The sequence below is a fragment of the Anabrus simplex genome, chromosome 5 (genome assembly GCF_040414725.1).
Source record: "Anabrus simplex isolate iqAnaSimp1 chromosome 5, ASM4041472v1, whole genome shotgun sequence".
Lineage (NCBI taxonomy): Eukaryota > Metazoa > Arthropoda > Insecta > Orthoptera > Tettigoniidae > Anabrus > Anabrus simplex.
In genome coordinates, this window is record NC_090269.1 from 206,892,040 (window position 1) to 206,913,249 (window position 21,210).

A 21,210-nucleotide genomic window follows, 5' to 3' on the forward strand; every position below is an offset into this window, starting at 1 on the left:
GTTCGTTTTCCTATGTCGACGATTAAACGAAAATGAACCTTACATGCATTGTACACTAGGAGTGCGTAAATACGTAACGCAAACGTACATTCCTACAGTACGGTACTGTAAGGTTCATTTTCCTTTACACATGGGCATAGGAAAATGAACACAACAAAATTTGTTCTGATGGACTGCATATCCATATGTGGCTGGGAGGCGTGACCAGTCTTAAGGAGAATAATTGATAGGAAGAGCTTTGTGGAATACAACCTATTACGGGTCGAGCGACGATATATATTTTTCTCCTTCCAATTTTCCCCTCTTTTGTTGGGATTATTCGGTCACGTTCCTCCGATTCGGATGAGACCGTGTATTTATCAACGGAATCCTTACGTACTGTCACTGCTAGCCTGTCTCCAGGTAATTAGACTGGGAAGCCGATGGTTAGCCCACTGTAAAACTACAATTATTATTATAAATAATAATAATGAAGCATCCATGGCTTAGCCGGCAGCGCGCCGGCCTCTCACCGCTGGGTTCCGTGGTTCAAATCCAGGTCACTCCATGTGAGATTTGTGCTGGACAAAGCAGAGGCGGGATAGGTTTTTCTCTAGGTATTCCGGTTTTCTCTGTCATCTTTCATTCCAGCTACACTCTCCAATCCCATTTCATTTCATTAATCATTGCCCCAGAGGAGTGCGACAGGCCTCGGCAGCCGGCACGTTTCCCATCATCGCCGCTAGAAGTGGCCTTCATTCATTCAATTCCTGACCCGCTCAAATGACTGGAAACGGCCAGTGGATTTTCATTTCAATAATAATAATAATAATAATAATAATAATAATAATAATAATAATAATAATAATAATAATAATAATAATAATAATAATAATAATAATAATGTATTTTCTTTATATTAATATATTGAGTCTAATGAGATATGTTTGTACCCACTGTTGCATTATCGTACCAGTAAATTTTCTACCATGCACTTCTTATTACTCTGATCTTACGCTTTTAAATTCACCAACGTTAAATGCCGACTAACTGCGTTAGAAGTTTCATTCCTTTCTCTTAGACACCGTATGTTTGGATCCGTCTAACAGCTGGCTAGTCGGTAGTTACTGTTAGCGAGTTCTTCCAATAATAGGTGGTAAAAGAAAGGAGCTAATGTCCTCACGACCTACAACCCTGTTTTGTATTGTATCGTATCGTGGAGAGAAACCGGCAGTACGCCAGTTACTATGTACAGTATATATACATATACAAAAAGTTCCCTTCCCTCCCCAGGCGCGCGCGCTCTTTCGTTCCCCTCGCGCTAGAGTTGTGATTTGTGCCCGCTAGAGGTCCCGAGGGTCGTCAATACGTGAGCTGGGTTGCAGCTCATAAGGCGCATGCGACTCTAGCTCCAATGAGAGTACTGTAATGGCTGAATTGAAGGTTGCCAAGCCCCTGTTCCCCTGACAACCCGCCACACAGTTGCGCTTGGTCCTTGCCGAATGCGGGCTGTTCGTCTCTGCACCAACTCCCGCTAAATGCAGCTCTCCTACGAACATGTCTTCACTGGTCACCACACACTCTTCAATACAGTATAGTTCGGCTCTATGGCCCCATCCTCGCAGACACGTAGATCGCCTAAATGGCTTCAATTCGAAAGACCTGCACCAGGCCTCCCCGGAGGCCACTCGTAGTTATTATTATTATTATTATTATTATTATTATTATTATTATTATTATTATTATTATTATTATTATTATTATTATTATTACAATGTCAATCTCGCCTGGTAGCCATTGTCGTTAAGGCGTTGACATCTAAACGGACTGACACCGAGGTTAGCCGGTTCGAATCCCGTTGGTCGAAAACATTTTCATCATGTTGGCCGGTAGGTAGGGGAGGTGGTGGTATACAATTTCTGATCACTAGATTGCGTGCCGAATGCATGGATTACATTCCAAACCTCTCCGCAGTGCTCATGTGGAGTGAGGGCATATGACGCTGTTGATGGTGATTCGTCCGTCGGATGGCGACGTTAAGCCTTCAGCAGACCCCTTGGTGCTATTCAACAGGAGTAGGCTACATGCCGGCACCGGGTTTCACCCTTTTCTTTCCTGATATCATATATCACTCATTCATTTCATCTCATTAACTCCTCTGATGTGTTTGACGTCAGGAAGATCATCCGGCCATAAAAACCCGCCACGACAGATTCATCTCACCTCACTCATACCCGACCCCGTTGAGGAACGGGACAAGGATTGAACAAACAAACAAATAGTGCAATGTGGCATTCCTCCACTGTTAAGACCTAATAATGCGTAATCAACATTTAATTTGTAAATACGGATGCCAGGCTGAGTGGCTCAGACGGTTGAGGTACTGGCCCTTCGGACACCAACTCTGCAGTTACGGTCCAGGCTCAGTCCGGTGGTATTTGAAGGCCGGCGTCTCAACCGTCCGAGCCACTCAGCCTGGCTCCACCACTAAATTACCTTACGATTTAAGCAGTAAGAGCCTTTATTCTCCAAAGACACTATACATGTTTCAACTTTGTGAGAGAGACAGAATGGGGTGTAATACTTAATTTTAGAACTACTCCAGGTTAGACTGTACAAGTATAGAATAGTGTAGTATAGCTTTCATCTCTATCACCCAACTCTTGTTCGTCACGTAACCGTTTTATAATCTTTATTATAGTGGTCTGCCCTGTGATGTTGCCTGACTCAAGATGGCTTACACAGTAGAGCGCTTGCTTTGTAATCCCAAGTTACCGGTTCGATTCCGGCTTTGAAGATGCTCAGATACGCCAACCTCGTGTCGGTAGATTTACCTGTACGAAAATGAACTCCTCCAAGAGTTAGTGGGACATAAAACTATTATTATCCAGAGGTCTTGGGCACGATTCTCGGTTCGTACAAGAATGTTAATGCTAGCCTGAAGGCCTAAACGAAATTCACGTAGCCTCATGAGACTAACGTGGGATGTCCTCAGGCTGATAACGTGGCGCACATATATATACTGGTTATCTGGCTGCGTTGCGATTGTTTTGGCTATCCAAGACCGAAAATGGGCTGTACGTGTAACGGAAATTGTTAAGACACCAGTAAATAACGAGCAATAGAAAATGGTAATAATATACATTATAGTAAATAATAATAATAATAATGATAATAATAATAATAATAATAATGGCATGTGGCCTCCGGAGAGGACTGGTGCAGGTCTTTCGGACTGTCGACTTGTAGATTACCTGCGCGTCTATAAAGATGTAGCCGTACCTAAGATAATGCTGAAGCTCCGAAACAGAGAAATTAATCAAAGTAAAAAAATCTCCGATCCGATCAGGAATCGAACCTGGGAGTTTTGGACCAAACGCTACCGTGCTAAAACTTTAGCTATGGAGCCAGTCATAATACAGATTATATTAAGCTAATAAATGTTAGTCCAATCCATTTACAAGAATTCATTAATCTAAAAGCATAGATTGACAAATTACTATTGTACCTGTTAAGGCAGCCATGGACAATGTGTTGTCTTGCGGGACCTGTTTATACTTCCTCTATTTCCATTCCCTGAGAATTTTTTTAACGTGTGCAGGTCTATTGAAATTTTAACCTCATGGCTGGTTTTAGATGTGAAGAAGTCAATGAATTGTACGAATCATTATCTAAGGAATACTTTCCTATGTAATACGGTTTCGCCGCAATAATTTTTTTGTATAGTCTATCTGTCCCCACTGGTCTGGGAGCTGATGTATTCATGCTTTTATAATTTTCGAACGTGAAATTTTACAGCGTTTCGTCCTAGTGTGGCAGTGGGCTTACAAGACGCTGGAGGATAGTGCGCCGTTGAGGTGACACCGTCTCTCAGGCCGAGAGATTTGTTACGGTGAAGGAGATGCTCGGAGAGGGTGAGGGGGTTGTCGACCGTGGCCTATACTAGGAACTGTCCCGGCATTCACCTTAATGCAGGAGAATGGAAAACCACGAAAAACCATTCTCAGGACAGCCGACGGCTGGGGCCAGCCGTGAGGTCCAGCTCTGTCCCGTCTTCCAAGTGTAGGGGCGTAGAGCCACGGTAGAGCCGTGGCTACTCCTCCTCTGCTCGGTTGGCCGGTCAGAGTGCAGAGCTGTTGGACCACGGACCAGCCGTGGCCACTTATGGGCCGAGACCTACTCTGCATCTATCGACCGTTGAGACACCACCTGCCAGCCTTATAAGTTGGGAAATGCAGTGACGGAGAACTGGGAGAGCATTTGGCTTTCCCGCAATACTTTTTTTGTATTACTAATAAGTTGATAACATATGTATAAAATATACGTTATTAAATCGTATACACATTTATTTTTGATTCCTAAATGATGACAGGCATGTTCGGCACAGTGACGCGTCGACATTAGATTTACACATCCCTAGACGCAGGAGAAGGCAGTGCATGACGTTAGCCCTCCTGATGTAAACAACAGCAGGTACGTCCAAAATATGTTAAGTGAATAAATTCGGTCATCTCCTCCTTCCCTGGAGGCTACTCATGGCTGAGTTAAAAAAGTTTCGTAATTTTAATGGTAGCTTTTGAGAACTTTATGCATAAAGCATTATTCTTAATACGATATCATCACGACTGCGCCAAACCGCGAATATGACAATGCTCTTCCTATCCATTATTTTCCTTAAGACTGGTCACGCCTCCCAGCCAAATTTGGATATTTAGTCCATCAAAACAATGTTCATTGTGTTCATTTGCCTATGCATACGTGTAAAGGAAAATTAACCCTACCGTACCACACTCTAAGAATGTATGTTTGCACTCCTGTAGTATAATGTACTTAAAGTTCATTTTCCTACACGTTAGCATACGAAAATGAATACAACGAAGATTGTTCTGTTTGAATGCATATCCATACGTAGCTGTCAGGCGTGACCAGTCTTAAGAAAAATAATGGATAGGAAGAGCATTGTGAGATATGACCTTTTGTCCGAACAGCGATGAATTTTCGTTGAGTTCATTTTCTTACGCGCGTTTATAAGGTAAAGGAAAATGAACGAGTGGGTAAATATGTTATGTAAATATACATTCTTAGTGTACGGCACAGTAAGGTTCATTTTCCTTTACACAGTCGCATAGCAAAATGAACTCAACGAAAATTGTTCTGACGGACTGCATATCAATATGTAGCTGGGAGGCGTGACCAGTCCGAAAGGAAATAATGGATAGGAACAGCATTGTTACATTCGCTGTTTTGACATAGCAGCGACGATATGAGATTCCTTCCTCTTGTTCAGCCTTCATCTAGGGATAGCAAGAAGATATGAATATCTAGTTTTATGCAAGGAATGCCGCTGCTCGGGAGGAGGAGGATCTGACTTGTGAAGTAGTCGATAACTACGACTAAGACCTTACAGCCGGTTGACGCTGCGGTCAGTGTCGAAACCAATTGATCGAATGTCACTGTGAGACTTAAACCGATCTCGTCGGACTCAGCGGTGCGTTGCGTGAGCAAACAGTTTGTGTTGATTGTTTAATTCGGTGAATACGACTGCCGCTCTGATTACAAGTTTAATCCCAATAATATGCTTTGGTTCCGCCTCATATGTGGACCACATGCACTTTACGCTGCACGGATTTGCATTAGATGATTACGTAGTATAATCCCATATGGGAGAGGAGGGAGTAAGGGGGTGCGGTGCGAGGCAATATGTGGTAGCTGGAAGCCCATATCAAACACGGATATGATGATCGTGGGGATTTAATCTGCTCCCGTGCACAGGGGTGAGAAGATGAGCATTAACTGAGGGCCTGGATAATATTGCGGATTTGAGGGTGATGGCGCTCCGTATTAAGGATTACAGAGTAGACCCGAGCATACAAAAGAAGGACGGCGGAATTATTTTGAAGCCGAGCAAGCGAGAGGGAGACAAATATGGACGAAAACTTGATAATCTATGTACTTTGAGGGATATTGATGAGTGGCTTGAACCTAGGGGAGAAGGGACTTTTTTCCCAAAATCATTCGATCTCGCATGTCTTTGTTAAAAATATTTTATTGGAATATCAGCCTGTTGTAAATAGACGGACTTTGTTCCGCTCAGTTCTCATTATGGCTTTGATTTAAGGTTGTCGCGTTGAATATTTTACGAGTTATTTTCTGTTTTTGCTGTCCAACTCCTACACTGATTAGTCGGCGTTTCTACCTTCGAAACGGAGGGTCTTATATTCATTTCCCTGCAGGGTAAAGGGGATTATCCACGTATGGTTAATTTCTCTGACTCGGGGACGGGTTTGTAGTGTTTGTATCAACGCACGCATCTTCATATGGACTACAATTTACACAACACACTCCGTTTCCACCTTCCCAGCACTTTACCTTTATACTCCCACTTATCTGTATCAGAAACTGGTAGCAAAAGAAATAATATTCTCCAAAAATCCGACTCCCTCAACCGGGTTTGAACCCATGATCGTGAGATCTACAGTTCGACACACTTCAACTGTTCTGTAGAGGGAATAATTTTTAAAAATCTAAATTAAACTAAACCCGTGACCCAAACAGCCCTGTAAGGACCATCGGCTTTCCAGTATGACTGATGATCCAAAGAATAACAATTATAACAAAAATTCCCTTCGCTCAGTTGATGAACTGACTTATATGAGAGGTAGCAACCCAGCAAGAACAAAAAAAATCCGAAAGAGAATAGAAGCTTTTGAAATGTGGTGTTACAGAAGAATGCTGAAGGTGAGATGGGTAGACAAAAATTAAAGGATACTGAATCGAACTGGTGAGACGAGAACGATTATGCGAAATTTGACCAGGAGAAGAAATAAAATGATAGGGCACATCTTAAGACTTGTTCCATGATGGAAGTGTAGGCGGTAAGAACTGTATTGGTAGACCAAGGCATGAATATGATAAACAGATTAGAGTAGATGTAGCTTGTAGTAGTTACGCATAAATGATATGGTTAGCACGGGTTAGCGTGCCATGGAGAGCAGCATCAAACCAGTCAACGGACTGATGATCCAAAGAACAACAATTATAGTAATAATTATCTTCGCTGAATTGATGAACTGACTAATATTAGAGGTAGAAACGCAGCAAATATTAAAATACATGCGAACGAGAATCTCTCCGCATGCATGCACATGGGTGGGGAAATTTAGCCGTGCGGTTTGCTTTTCTGTTCAGGATCAAAGAAATCGTATCGCGTTGTAGCTTTCTTAGGTGTTCCAAGTCCGCGAACACATGAATCGATTTATTTCCTCTTCTTCCGGTGCTTTCTGCTCCTCACAACTGTTGGCGACCATAATAGAGTAGCTAATTATTACTAAATTATTTTGCCTTCCCGCATCAAGTTTGCCGAATCACCGGTGTTGAACTACTGTTGGAGGTTCTATGCCTACTATCATCTTCTCCACATACTTGCAAGTTTACATTCTATCCGCTTTCTATGACCACGTGTATAGTATGAATGCTGTACTTGCCACTTCGGAAGATTTGCCTGAAATTTAAACATTTCTTCCTTTTTGAGGTACCCACACGAAGACATGTTTTGCATCACCTCGGACCAAAGAGTTCCTGACTCTTTAAAAATAAACGGAAGTGGGGCAGATGTACCGTATCAGCGTCATTTATTGTCCAATAAAACAACAAATAAGAGCCTCTACAACAATGCAGCTTTGGTTTCTCAATTTGAGCTACTGAATGCAGCACACACCAGCACCTTTCATACGAGATAACGCATTCTCTTGCATTGATGTACTGTATACCAAATTCGTCTTGGCATACCGTCCTCTAATTCATCGAGGTATTGTTGGACCAAACTGTCCCACTCCATAATAGTGATTCGGGGGAGATCTCCCAGAATGCTTGGTGGACCGTGACATCTATAAACAGCCTTCTTTAATTTATCCCAGATGCGTTCGATAGGGTTCATGTTTGGAAAAAATGGCAGCCATTCTAAATTGAGCTATATCTTGATCGCGAGGGAAGTCATTAATGAGAACCGCGCGATGGATGCAGCGTTATCGTCCATACAAGTTCTCCTCCAAAATGCTGGCGGGACGGTGTTACCACGGGTCGTAAGGTGTCGTCCCTGTACCGTACAGCAGTCACATTGCCCTGCATGAGTAGGATTGGCCTACGGTGGCCCCAAATAATTCCAGCCAAAAAATGTCAATGAAACACCACTTTGCTGCACGTGCTGGACAGTGTGTCTGAGACGTGAAGCCTGACCACACTGTCTCAGGTACGAGGCCTAAATATGTGACACTCATCGGCGAGAAGAATTTTATGCCAATTCTGCCGATCCTATTCAGTGTAAATTTGGGCCCATTTGTATCACGCCCCAATAGGCTTGTTTAAGAGCAGGGCCTCGCCATGGGTATCCAGAATAAAGTTATGGCTAGTGAAACCTGTTTCTCACAGTTTGAGTTGAAACGCGGTCACCTATGGCTCACGAAGATTATTATGCAAGGTGGTAATGCGTCCGGGGTTATTCTGAACTGAAATTCGAAGGTAATTATCATCGAATGCAGTTTTAGCCCTTGGACGATCTGTGTGATGCAAATCATCAACAGTTCCTTTCTCTCCAGTTTCGAACCACATCACTTTGTTTACATCCAACCCGTCGAGCAACTGCTCCTCCTGACAATCCTTCTTGACATAATGTGATTACGCATACAAGTTCACATGTCGACGTTGTATGTCATGCCATCTGGGTGATCTCTACACTTCTTAGAGCAGAAGCACATACACCTCTCCACAACTTTGACTGAAATACTGTCCCCATTTGAGTGTGGCGTTCTGCCTGCGGGTTGGTTTAACTGCAGTCTGTCCGGTCTGCAGAGAAAAGGTCAAGGTAGCAACATAGTGACACGCAGAGGTGATTCTAAACAGTTTTTGATGTGTGTAGTTAATACTTAGTATGATATCTCGGCAAGACGGAGCACCCCATCGTTCGTCTAACTATCAACCCATGGGATCTTCACTATTATTCGATACGTCTACATTTAAAATACCTGTAATCTCTTCCTTACGGAAAACAGTGTAGTTAGTGCAGAGATCCAAGCACACATCGCAGCAGGCAATAGATGCTTCTATGCATTCCACTAACTTTTGAAGTCATCCAGTCTATCTAGAAGGCTTAAGCTCAGTGGGTACTGCACCATAATACGGCCAGTAGTTCTTTATGGGTGTGAAGCCTGGACGCGTACGGAAAGTGATAGGTACAGGCTGCGAGTGTGGGAAAGAAAGGTGTTGCGGAAGATATTTGGGGCTGTATGTGAAGAAGGCGAATGGCGCATTCGAACATCAAGAGGTGTACCAGCTCTATGCTGCAATAGACCTAGTTGCAGAAGCGAAGAAGAGACGCCTGAGCTACTTGGGGCACGTGGTGAGAATGGAGGAGGAGAGGGTTCCCAAGAAGACTCTCGAGCAACACCGTGAAGGCACAAGGAGGCAAGGAAGACCTAGGAAGAGATGGTGGGATGACGTCAGAGTGGATGTGCAGGCTTTGGGAACCGGGAACTGGAGAAGGTGCAGCAGACAGAGATGGTTGGGTGACAGGCGTAGGAGAGGCCAGGGTCCTGCATGGACTGTAGCGCCAGGAGAGTGATTGAGTGAGTAGTCTCTTCTTTGATCAATTCTTCAGTCTCCATCCTTCGACACCATAAAGCAGCACGCATAACACAAAACACATCAGGACACGCCAACGAGTTCTGAATTGGAAGTCGCAATTGCAAAAATATTTTAACTTCAGAAAACCAGTATTTGCAATGCTGATTCTGGCTTCTACAGTCCCGTGCGAATTAATCGGAACGTAGCAATAAAGTACGCATTTTTCATTATTTAATTTATTTTACACAATACATACATTGAATACCTTCTAATTGCTAATATGTCCTCGTTTGTGTTTCGTAATTCTTTCACACGATTTGGCATTGATTCCACAAGATTTGAGCACATATTTTTCAGTTCATCATCATGAAACTACACTTTAATTAGAGTCTCTATCATGCGTACTTTATTGCGACAGTCAAGTTTTGCTAGTCTCCTTTTGCAAATAGCTAGCAAGTTTTCTGTGGGTTTTTTCAGGAGATTTCCCTGGCTACTTTAAAACACGAATATTGTTCTCACTGAAAACTTGTTCACTTTCTTTGAATTACGGCAAGGAGCCAGATCTTGCTGAAATATTCCTTCACCGTCTGAAAGCCTCTTCTGAAGCTCAGGAACAAATCTTCTTTGTAGTATTTTGATGCATGGTCAGATTTCATCATCCCTTCGACTGGTAGTAAGGACCCCAATCATTCGTGTGTGCAACACCCGCAAAAAATAACCGCTCTGCGCACAAATATAATCCTCTGCCCCTCCACTTGAAAATAACTCTATCAGATAAGAGAACTATCTTCCAGTGTTTTATTGTTCAGTCCTGATGACTTCGTGCCTACAAAAGACGTTTCTTGCGGATTCCTGTTAGAAGATGTTTCGTTACTGGTTTGCAGGCTTTCCTTTCAGCTAACAGAAGTCTACGGTGAACATTAGAAACGTGCAGATTCACGCCTCTTCCCCAAATTCACGTGCCAAAACCACAGCAGTTAGGCTAGGGTTTAATTCACTTATCCTGAGGAGAAAACGGTCATCATTTCGCGTCGTTTTCTTTTTCCTATCACAAATCCCCGTTTTCTTCTGTGAAATTGATCCAGTTTGTTTGTACTGCTGAATAATTCTATTTATAGTGCCTACACAGACACCAAATTTAGTAGCTAACTCTCTTTGTGTCATAGAAGTATTTTGAGATAATGCTAAAATCGCTGTACACTTCTTGGTAGTCTTATTCACTGAAGAAAAAATGTATTACTTCCACCACAAAAATCCCCCAAAGTGACTCACTTCGAAATAAACACAGATTTTATCCACAACAGAAGTCACACAAATTAAACAACACTGAATAACATTTCAAATGACGTGTAGAGAATACGGGAACTAAGAATAAGTCATGTGTGGCACACTATCGCTTACCATAGGGAAAATAATGAAAAAATTACATTGTTCCGATTAACTCACACGGGAATTTATATCGGGATCTCATTTTTGCGTTAGCCAGCATCCTAGGTACTTGACATGTGACACACTTTCAATGATGTTTATTTTCCGTTAAGTAACAGATTCTCTGCTCGCTGATTACCATGAGTTTTGCTTTTCGAAAGTTTATTCTTATTCCCGACATCTTGTTCACTTCATTGACCTGGCTCAAAACGATTTGGAGGTCTTCGACATTTTCAACTGGTATCACGGTGTCATTTCGTCAGCGGATGGTGTTTATCTGCTTCCCGTTGATCTTGATTCGTTTATAAATTCCATCGAGGACATTTCGTAGAAGAGGTAGGATCTCACACCTCTTTGTATCTTGATCTCTCCTGTAACGTGGGCTCCAATGTTGATATGAAACCAACGTCATTGTATGTATGTATGTATGTATGTATGTATGTATGTATGTATGTATGTATGTATGTATGTATGTATGTATGTATGTATGTACTGTAACCGTTCATCACCACGCCATAGACATGTTAGGAGGTGCAGTTAACAATATATGCCGTTTTCCGCAAATATAGTATCGTGATTAGCAATTTACGCCCCAAACCGTGATACGAGTTGCGGTACGCATGCTCGAAGGGGGCAAGTCTCTCTGCTGGTACCGAGAGGAGGAAGGCGCATTACCGCGTAACCTTGGAATTGCGCTCTCACTTGGAGCGAGAAAAAGAAGAAATGAGGACGCTGTGAGTAGAAGAGTATTTTGTCCGAGTTTGGGGTGGATCAAGGCTTGTTAACTCCCGAGAAATAAGAATCCTTACTGATTTAACCGGACATTCATTGGTGCCAACCTACCGTACTCGATTATTAATAATAATAACAATATTCTTTTATATAACCTGTGGAAATTTATGAGTAAGGACTCATTTGAACAGGCGTATTTTATGCAAATTGATGATGTACAAAAACGCAATACTTGAAGAATGGATCGGTAATGACGCACGCCATACAGTAGTGCGTAGATTGAAGCCAAGGGTAAACAACTGGTACCCTGAGAAAAAAGTGGGAGTTGCTAGAAGGTAATCCATGACGCGTGAATTTATGAAAAGGACCCTTTTGAGATTGCGAACGACCCAGCGATCGGATCAACATGAAATTAGATCAGTATAAAATAGTGGTCAAGAGCTATAATTTGATTACCATCACGTCGCTGAAAGATCATGATTAGCGGAGCGAAATATCGGTTAGGCGTGTGGTTTGCCAGCTCTCCGTCCACTCAGCCAAAATACTATAAATGAAACCCAGACCTAGCTCCGGGAATCCATTGTAATTTGTGCGGCCGTACTGCTTACGTGTCAGTGTGGAACTGTGCAAAATAGATAACAGTGTGTGAAGTGCTGTGTTGAAGAAATATATATATCAGCGCGGCATAGATATCGCGAAAATAAGCCGGGATCGGTACAGTATGTATGGTGCTATGTGTTACTTTTTTTGGCTTGATGGTTGAGTGACGTCAACGATCTCTTATCAAGATAGCGTAGCATATTTGTAGAGGTAGCACAGAAATCAGAAATTACAACCCCAGAACGGCTGAGAAAAAGTTCTTTGAATGGTGCTAAATTTTGAACTTGAGGCCATCGAGAACTACACTAGAACTCCCGATCGAGCACAGGCTAGTCATGATTCGGTATGCTACGTTAATTATCTTCACACCAAACTATAACACGTTAAATACTTACATGACGAAATAGTAGTCATGAAGTTAACCTCTTGACCTGCCCAGCTCAGGCCGAAGTCTTGTGAGCATCAAGCGAAGATCAATAACACGTGCTCCGCAGCACTGCCAAACTCAGCACACGTAACGCCTCCAGTAACTATGCACAGTTTGCTTGTTCACCCTGTTGAGAACACGCACGGTCTAATTTCACATTACGTACACTTACTGGAAATGAGGCACGCTTTATCTTATTGTTAATATACTTCCTGTTCATGTCCGGCCAAGGACAGTGGTGTTAGAGATGGTTTAAATGGGACAAACTTAGTGTCTTTAATTCCCAGAACGTAGTAGGACAATATTCTGACTTCTTGACGCTCTGTAAAACCGTTATCAGTTAAAAGAATATTCCATTATAAAGTTATTTTTCTTCCTCTTCTTCTTCCTCTTCTTCTTTGGTGCCATATTCTCATAGAAGGCTGGCGACCATCGTGGATTAATATTTACTATTTTGTGTACTGGTTAAAATATTTCCATCTCAGGGATGTCGAATCACTATCGGAGGTTCTACACCCAGAGTTATAAGATGCTTTATTCCGATATTTTGTGATAAACGGTATGAATTTGGGTAACTACCCTGCACACAATATCACTAAATCATACACGTTCCACAAAAGTAGAGTGATGGAATCTGTCGTAGGTATTTCTTATAAGCTAATTAACGTTGTATTGCAATGTTTTGTGACACAGGGTATGAATCTGGGGTAATTACCTATAACACAATATCAATAAATTGCACATTTTCCACAATTCTAGAGGGATATTATTTGGCATAGTTGTTCCTTATAATTTAGTTAAGGAATATAAATATGTTTAATTCCTATATTGTATAATAAACTGGATCTAATGGGTGTAACTAACCTAAATACAATACAATAAATAGTACACTTTTCGCAAAGGTCGACGGTTAGATTTGGTACATGTAAGATAGTTAATGATTTATTCCGATGTCACTAAATCGTATATTTCCCGTTACGCAAAAGGGGTTATATTTGGTACGGCTTTTCCTGATCAGCTAATTAGGAGAGTAACGAAGTTTCATTCCGATGTTTTGTGGTAAAGGGGCATGGGGTGAAATTGGGGTAACTGCCCAAAACACAACATCACTAAAACACTGACTTCCTGGTAAGCAAGAGGGTTAAAACTTGGTACAAGTATAAGGTAACTCAAGAAAAAAGACGTATTTTCCCCCCATTGTTTTGTGATATAAGGGGTGAAATTTGGGTAACTAACCTAAACACAAAATCACTCAGTCTTTCACTTCCAACAATGATAGAGGGCAAAATTTGGTACAAGTGTTTCTTATAAGCTAATTAATGATTTTGTGATGTTTTGTCGTAACTGGAGGTGAAATCGAGGTGATTTCCTTAAACACTATATCACTAAGTCACTCACTTCTTTAGAACTAGAGGATTGCAGCTTGGCACTAGTGTTTCTTATAAGATAATCCTATGTGTAATATCGTATATTTTGTGATTAAGGGGGCGAAATAGGATGAAATCCCATAATTACAATGTTTAATTCTCACACTTCCCACGAAGCTATAAGCTGGTTAGGAAAAGTAATGGGTTTGTTCCCATGTTTTATGATAAACGGTGTGAAATAGTGTTAACTCCCCCAAATTAATTCTCACACAACCCACAAAAGTAGAAGGCTGAAATTTGGCATAAGTGCTTTTTATACGCTAGTTCAGAAAAGTACGGTTGTTTTATTACGATATTTTGTTATTAATACATAAAAATAGCGCATAATCCCGTGTGAAGAGCGGGCGTTCAGATAATAATAATAATAATAATAATAATAATAATAATAATAATAATAATACATAGAAAGTTGCGTAGCTGGGAATTTTCTATGGGCAAATAATGGGCTCAAATCCCACCATCGGCAGCCCTGAAGATGGTTTTCCGTGGCTTCTCATTTTCAGACTAGGCAAATCCCGGGGCTGTCCAATAATTTTTATTATTATATTTATGTAAGACTACGACCACTACTTTCCCAGCCCTAGACTTTTTTCATCCTTGCGTCGCCGAAAACTTTAGATGTGTTAGTGGGACGTTAAATCACTTAAGTATAAAATAACTCTAATCGACTAATGATGATGATGATGATGATGATACTGGTTTTACGTTCCAACGACTACTCTTACGGTTTTGGGAGACTTGGTAGTACCGGAATTTTTTTCCACATGGGTTCTTTCACTTACCGGTAAAAATTGCAGGCACGTAGCCGGCGAATTTGGCACCTTCAATTACTATTGGAATGAGCTCATTCTAAACATAGTTTGGTACTGTTATTTATGCTTCATCCCCGTGCGTACGAAGTTCATAATGCGAGGAGATATAAGCATGTGCCTGAGTGATCAGGAAGTGCTTGAGTCGCTGGTGAGTTATCGAGCGGGTGGTGTCGTGTGTAGGTCATGCGTGAAGGGCCGGACACTTGGGAGTAGCAACTGGAAAGGTCAAACGGAGCGCAAATGTCAACACGCCCCATATCAGCGGGGTGCGGTCAACACTTATTATTATTATTATTATTATTATTATTATTATTATTATTATTATTATTATTATTATTATTATTATTATATGTTGAACACCAACCATCACAAAGACGGGTTTATAAAAGTTACTATCTTTAGTAGAAAGGGACTTTTTCCTCTACATTAGGCTGTTAAATGGCACATTGGATCTGTGGATCGCAATACGCCCATGCATTTCTCGTTGTGAGAAAACCTCAACTCGACACAAATGAGTTCAGTCCACATATCTTGACTAAGGGTCTCGGGAATCCATACTTATAAGCTGATGGGTCAAACCAACATAGAAATGGAACAGAATGCTTTCCTCTTTATTTTCGATACACTCGTAAGAAACTGGAGAAGGATTCTGAGCCATTATGATCAAAATGTATATGAAATATTTGCAGTATAGATAAATTTTCATCTAGGCGTTTTAAGTGAATACAACTACTACTACTACTACTACTACTACTACTACTACTACTAATATTAATACTAATAATAATAATAATAATAATAATAGTTTTACTTGCCACTAACAAATACCACCGGACTGAGCCAGGATTGAATACACAGAAAGCCAGAATACCGTCCTGAGCCATTTTGCTTCACGAACCTACTACACTGGCGTAGCAGGGGGAGAGGTGATACTCCCACGTGGCGCGTCCCAGGTGGCGGATAGGGGGTCCTAACCGGCTTGCCGGCGGACTTGAGGGAAATAAAATACCTCTCGCGGACCAAACACACTAACCCCTGCTGGTGGGGGACGCACATGTAGAATACACCCGCAGTATCCCTTGCCTGTCGTAAGAGGTGACTAAAAGGGGCGACCAAGGATGATTGTCTTGGAACCATGAAACTACTTGTGATTAGTATCACCACGCGGAGAGCATCATGGGTCGCTTTTCCTTGTGGGTAGTACCACTCTGTTAGGTACTCAATAGTTTTGTGATTCGTAGTACTCAAGCGGGGTTCAGTGTTGGTTTCCAGTACTCGTGAGTCGTACCCATGTGAGCAACACCGCGGGTCTGGGCGTTGCCTGTGAGTTGTACCACTATGTGAGCGACACCGTAAGTCTGCGTTGCCAGTGATTAGTACCCACTATGTGAGGAACACCACGGGAATACCGGCGCCCGTGATTAGGACACCTAGGTGAGGAACCTCATCGGTTTGCGTTGGCTATGAGTGGCACCATTGTGTGAGAAACACCATAGGTCTGCGTTACCTTTACGACGTACAATACTTGTGAGTAGTATCTTAATGTTTGGAACACCGTGAGTTTACGCTACCTTTGATTAGTACCGCAGCTTGAGAAACATCATGGTTCTACTTTACTCGCGACATGTACCATACTGAGGGGCCTTAGACCAGGTTTTTTGACCCCTTTAGACATCAAGCATAATCGATTCAGGACTGTGCTTTATAAGTGATCCCTTGGTCGGTAATACTATTATTTATGACCGTTTTTGAGTCGGATCCACTGTTTTTTGTTTTTTGTTTGTTTTGTGTTTGGGTTCATGTCCATCCATTCATTTTTCATGACATTTTTATTTATTTTGGTCAGTGGATTTTTTGAACATTTTGTTGTCATTTGATTTCGTACCATTAGGGGCCGATGACCTCGATGTTAGGCCCCTATAAACAACAAGCATCATCATCATCATCATCATCAACAACCATTTTGCTAGACTTGTGTGAAGTAAGTTACATGTGTATACATGGTGATTTTTAGTTATTTACTTTCAGCGGTTTTAAAGGGGACTTAGTGGATTGAGTTTCGAGTAGAAATCCATGGCCAGAAACGCAGTGCCATTGTTTTACGAGGAAAATAAGATCGAATCAATTTTCGGCAAGATTTAAGTAACAGTCGGGGATCAATGTATGAGCAGCAATCTTGAGTGATCGTTTGATTGGGCTGTATTTTCCCCCTTCTTACATAACGCGCCCTAGATAAGTTACTTTCCTGTAAAAAGTTCTAGCGGAATTCTTGGATGATGCGCCACGCTATATTCGAGTTAAAAATTATGTAATTTCAACATGAGAGTTCACCGGCACTCTTTGCACTTGCTTTCCGACTGTATCCTGAGCGAGGATTCGAAGGAAAGCGGAGAGATCTAGGTGGACCAACTGCTTGACCACTTGATCATCGGGTTGAAGTACTCGGGACTTACCGAGCAAGTGGCCGCGTGGTTTGGTTCACGTAGCTAGCAGCTTGCATTCAGGAGATAGTGGGTTCGAACCCCACTGTCGGCAGCCTTGAATATGGTCTTCCATGGTTTTCCGTTTTCACACAAGGCATATGCTGGGGCTGGTGGTTTGGTTCACGTAGCTAGCAGCTTGCATTCGGGAGATATTGGGTTCGACCCCACTGTCGGCAGCCTTGAATATGGTCTTCCATGGTTCTCCATTTTCAAACAAGGCATATGCTGGGGCTGTACCTTAATTAAGGCCACAGTCACTTCCTTCCCACTCCTAGACCTTCCCTATCCCATCGTCGCCATACGACCTATCTGTGTTGGTGCGACATAAAACATATTACCAAAATAACTCCGGACTTCTTCCTGTGGAATCACATACAAAATTATATTTATATATGACCTCTATAGAGCCAGAGATGAATCCGCTTACACGATCACATGGCTGTTGCAGAAGACATTCGACTGATACCAGGTATTTTATAGCGAGTTTTCGAAGATTCAGTGCTTGAGACGAAGTTGGTCGTCACCAAATCGAGCAGCTCTTGCAATGTCGGTGAAGCGTGGGAATTGGACTACTTATCAGGCAACTCCTTCGTTGATTTTGGGAGGTTGAGCGAACGCGTTCTAGCCCTAGGTCCAGAATTAAAATTTTTTGAGCAGCCGGGAATCGACTCTGGGACTCTTTAAGGGGAAGGCACGACACTCCTCCAACACGTCAGAAGTAAGGTACTACATTAAGATTTCCTGGAGTGATCGTGAAATAAATAATGGATTTTACTATGTTAAGCGATCAAATGTACACATTAAATAACCCAATTCTCTCACCATAATTATTATAGCTCTTAATTATGGTTGAAATTTATTTCATCTTGTTATTTTTTACAGTATAAATTGCAGAAACTCATTCTGCCTTTGTCCATTCATCCATCTCAAAATATATTTCATTTAGAGACTTGTCTAGCGTATTCATCACATTTAAATAATTACTTCGAGCGTATTCACTGACCATAAATCCTTCTGACTGGAATGCTTCGTTCTTTCCTCCACATTGACTCGCAACCATACTAAACTTATAGAAACACGAGAGAAATAAATATGACCTATATTCCGTAGCATGTTCATCAGCGTTAGTACCACCAAGTGGCGAGGTCCATTTTTTTAAAGACATCTTCAGCTATCTGTAGTTACTTCTGGGGTAACAGATGCTATCCTCGGTCAGTCATGTTAGGATTTTCCAGGGTTTCGAGCCAATATGCTGCTCCTGACACCACGTAATAGCTAAAATTTCAACGCAAGATCCACCGGAATTCGCACCTCGACCGTCGGAATAGAAAGCCAGAATCTAAACCTCCCCCCAGTCAATATCCTCTCTCGCTCTTAGTTATAATAATAATAATAATAATAATAATAATAATAATAATAATAATAATAATAATAATACCTGGCGAGTTGGCCGTGCGCGTAGAGGCTGTGAGCTTGCATCCGGGAGATAGTAGGTTCGAATCCCACTATCGGCGGCCCTGAAGATGGTTTTCCGTGGTTTCCCATTTTCACACCAGGCAAATGCTGGGGCTGTACCTTAATTAAGGCCACGGTCGCTTCCTTCCAACTCCTAGGCCTTTCCCATCCCATCGTCGCCATAAGACCTATCTGTGTCGGTGCGACGTAAAGCCCCTAGCAATAATAATAATAATAATAATAATAATAATAATAATAATAATATTCTTTCAGCCTATAGCCACCCACTGCTGAGTGTAGACCTCTTCCAATTTTCTCCATGTTCTGTTGTTATCTGGAGCCAGTATTTCCCTCCAGTCTTTCGGATGGCGACAGTCCCACCGTAATTGCGGTCTTCCGACACTGCGCCGTGTTGTGGGTTGGCATTTCAACACCCTGTTAGTTCATCGGCTTCCATCCTGTCGCGCAACCTGCTCTGCCCGTTTCCACTTGAGTGTGTTTATGCGGTGATTCATGTCAGTCGTCCTGGTTCGTCTTCGTATCGGTTCCTGATTGTAATGTTTGATTATTGGTTTTACGGCCCATTAACTACATTTACGGTTTTTGGAGACGGCAGTGTGTCGAAATTTTGACTCGCATGAGTTCTTGTATGTACCAGTAAATATACGAAGAAGAGGTTAGCGTATCTGAGTACTTTCAAATACAATCGGACTGAGCCAGGATTGAACCCAATAATTTAAGATTCGAAAGACAGTTCTCAGCCATCTGAACCGCTCACGCGGACACTCTTTCTTACGAAATAATTAGCAGTGCCAATAGTACCAGCAGGATTATATTTACCGGGCGAGTTGGCCGTGCGCTTAGGGTCGCGCAGCTGTGAGCTTGCATCGGAAGATAGTGGGTTTGAACCCCACTGCCGGCAGCCCTGAAGATGGTTTTCCGTGGTTTCACATTTTCACACCAGGCAAATGCCGGAGCTGCACCTTAATTAAGGCCACGGCCGCTTCCTTCCTACTATCCCATCGTCGCCGTAAGACCTATCTGTGTCGGTGCGATGCAAAGCCAATTGTAAAAAAAAATGTATCTACGCTGTATTACTGTAGTTACTGTATTTTGAATTTATTGGTACTAGGATGGGGAAGATGGAGAAGGAAGCAGCAGTGGCATTCAGAATTATTCTACCCAATAAATATTTCGCTGTTAAATTGAGAAGCCGTAGAAAATATTCTATTGTTGCCCAACACTGAGGAGTTTCTCAGTCCTCTCTTTCGAGTCAACGAACAGTCGATACTTTTAATTGTTAAGATATTCGGATTAGATGTAATCACCAAAACGGTGCATGTGAAATGGTTTTGATAGCAGACAGAAAAATATTCTTAAAACACCATACGAGGAACCTACAAAAATGTATTTGTTGAAAATTAACGGGAATAGTGTTGGCCAGCTATGCCATTGACTAGATCAGTGATGGCAAACCTTTACCGACTAGCGTGTCAATTAAGATTGTGTGTATTAACTTTTACTGTCTTGTATGCTATCGGTTATTTTCCTTTAAAATCATCATGGAATCCCTCATTTGACATCAGTTAGGTATTAGATAGCATTGTTGGCAGCCCTGAAGATGGTTTTCCGTGGTTTCCCGTTTTCACACCAGGCAAATACTGGGGCTGTACCTTAATTAAGGCCAGGGCCACTTCCTTCCCTCTCCTAGACCTTTCTTAACTCATCGTCGCCGTAAGACGGTCGGTGCGACGTAAAACAAATTGTGATTTAAAAAGTCCCTTTATGTGGTATGTTATCTGAAGTGCTACAAAGGTCGTGTCACCTTGAGGCACGCATATCATAGGCTCGCCATTCCTGACCTAGGTAGTCCGCGATTTCATGAACAATAATAATGTTATTTGCTTTAAATCCCACTATCATGCACGGTTTTCGGGGACGATTACATAAACAACAAGGGAACACATAGACATGATACTGTATAGGCTTTTGGGCTTATGCTGTGTCATACGTTTCGGAGAAAACTGTGCTCTGCGTCATCAGAAGAAATCTCGACCGTCCACGAGAAAGGCTTCTTAAACAATGACTCTTTGAATTTAGACGTTATAATAGAAGTGGAAATTGTGCGTTCATTTGCCACCAGATGGCTCCCAGGATGTGGCATAGCGCTAGCATTCGAAGTGGAACCTGACTGAACCATCAGAATCAGTCTAAGAGGTTCACATAACATATCACATTGACAGGTGTAT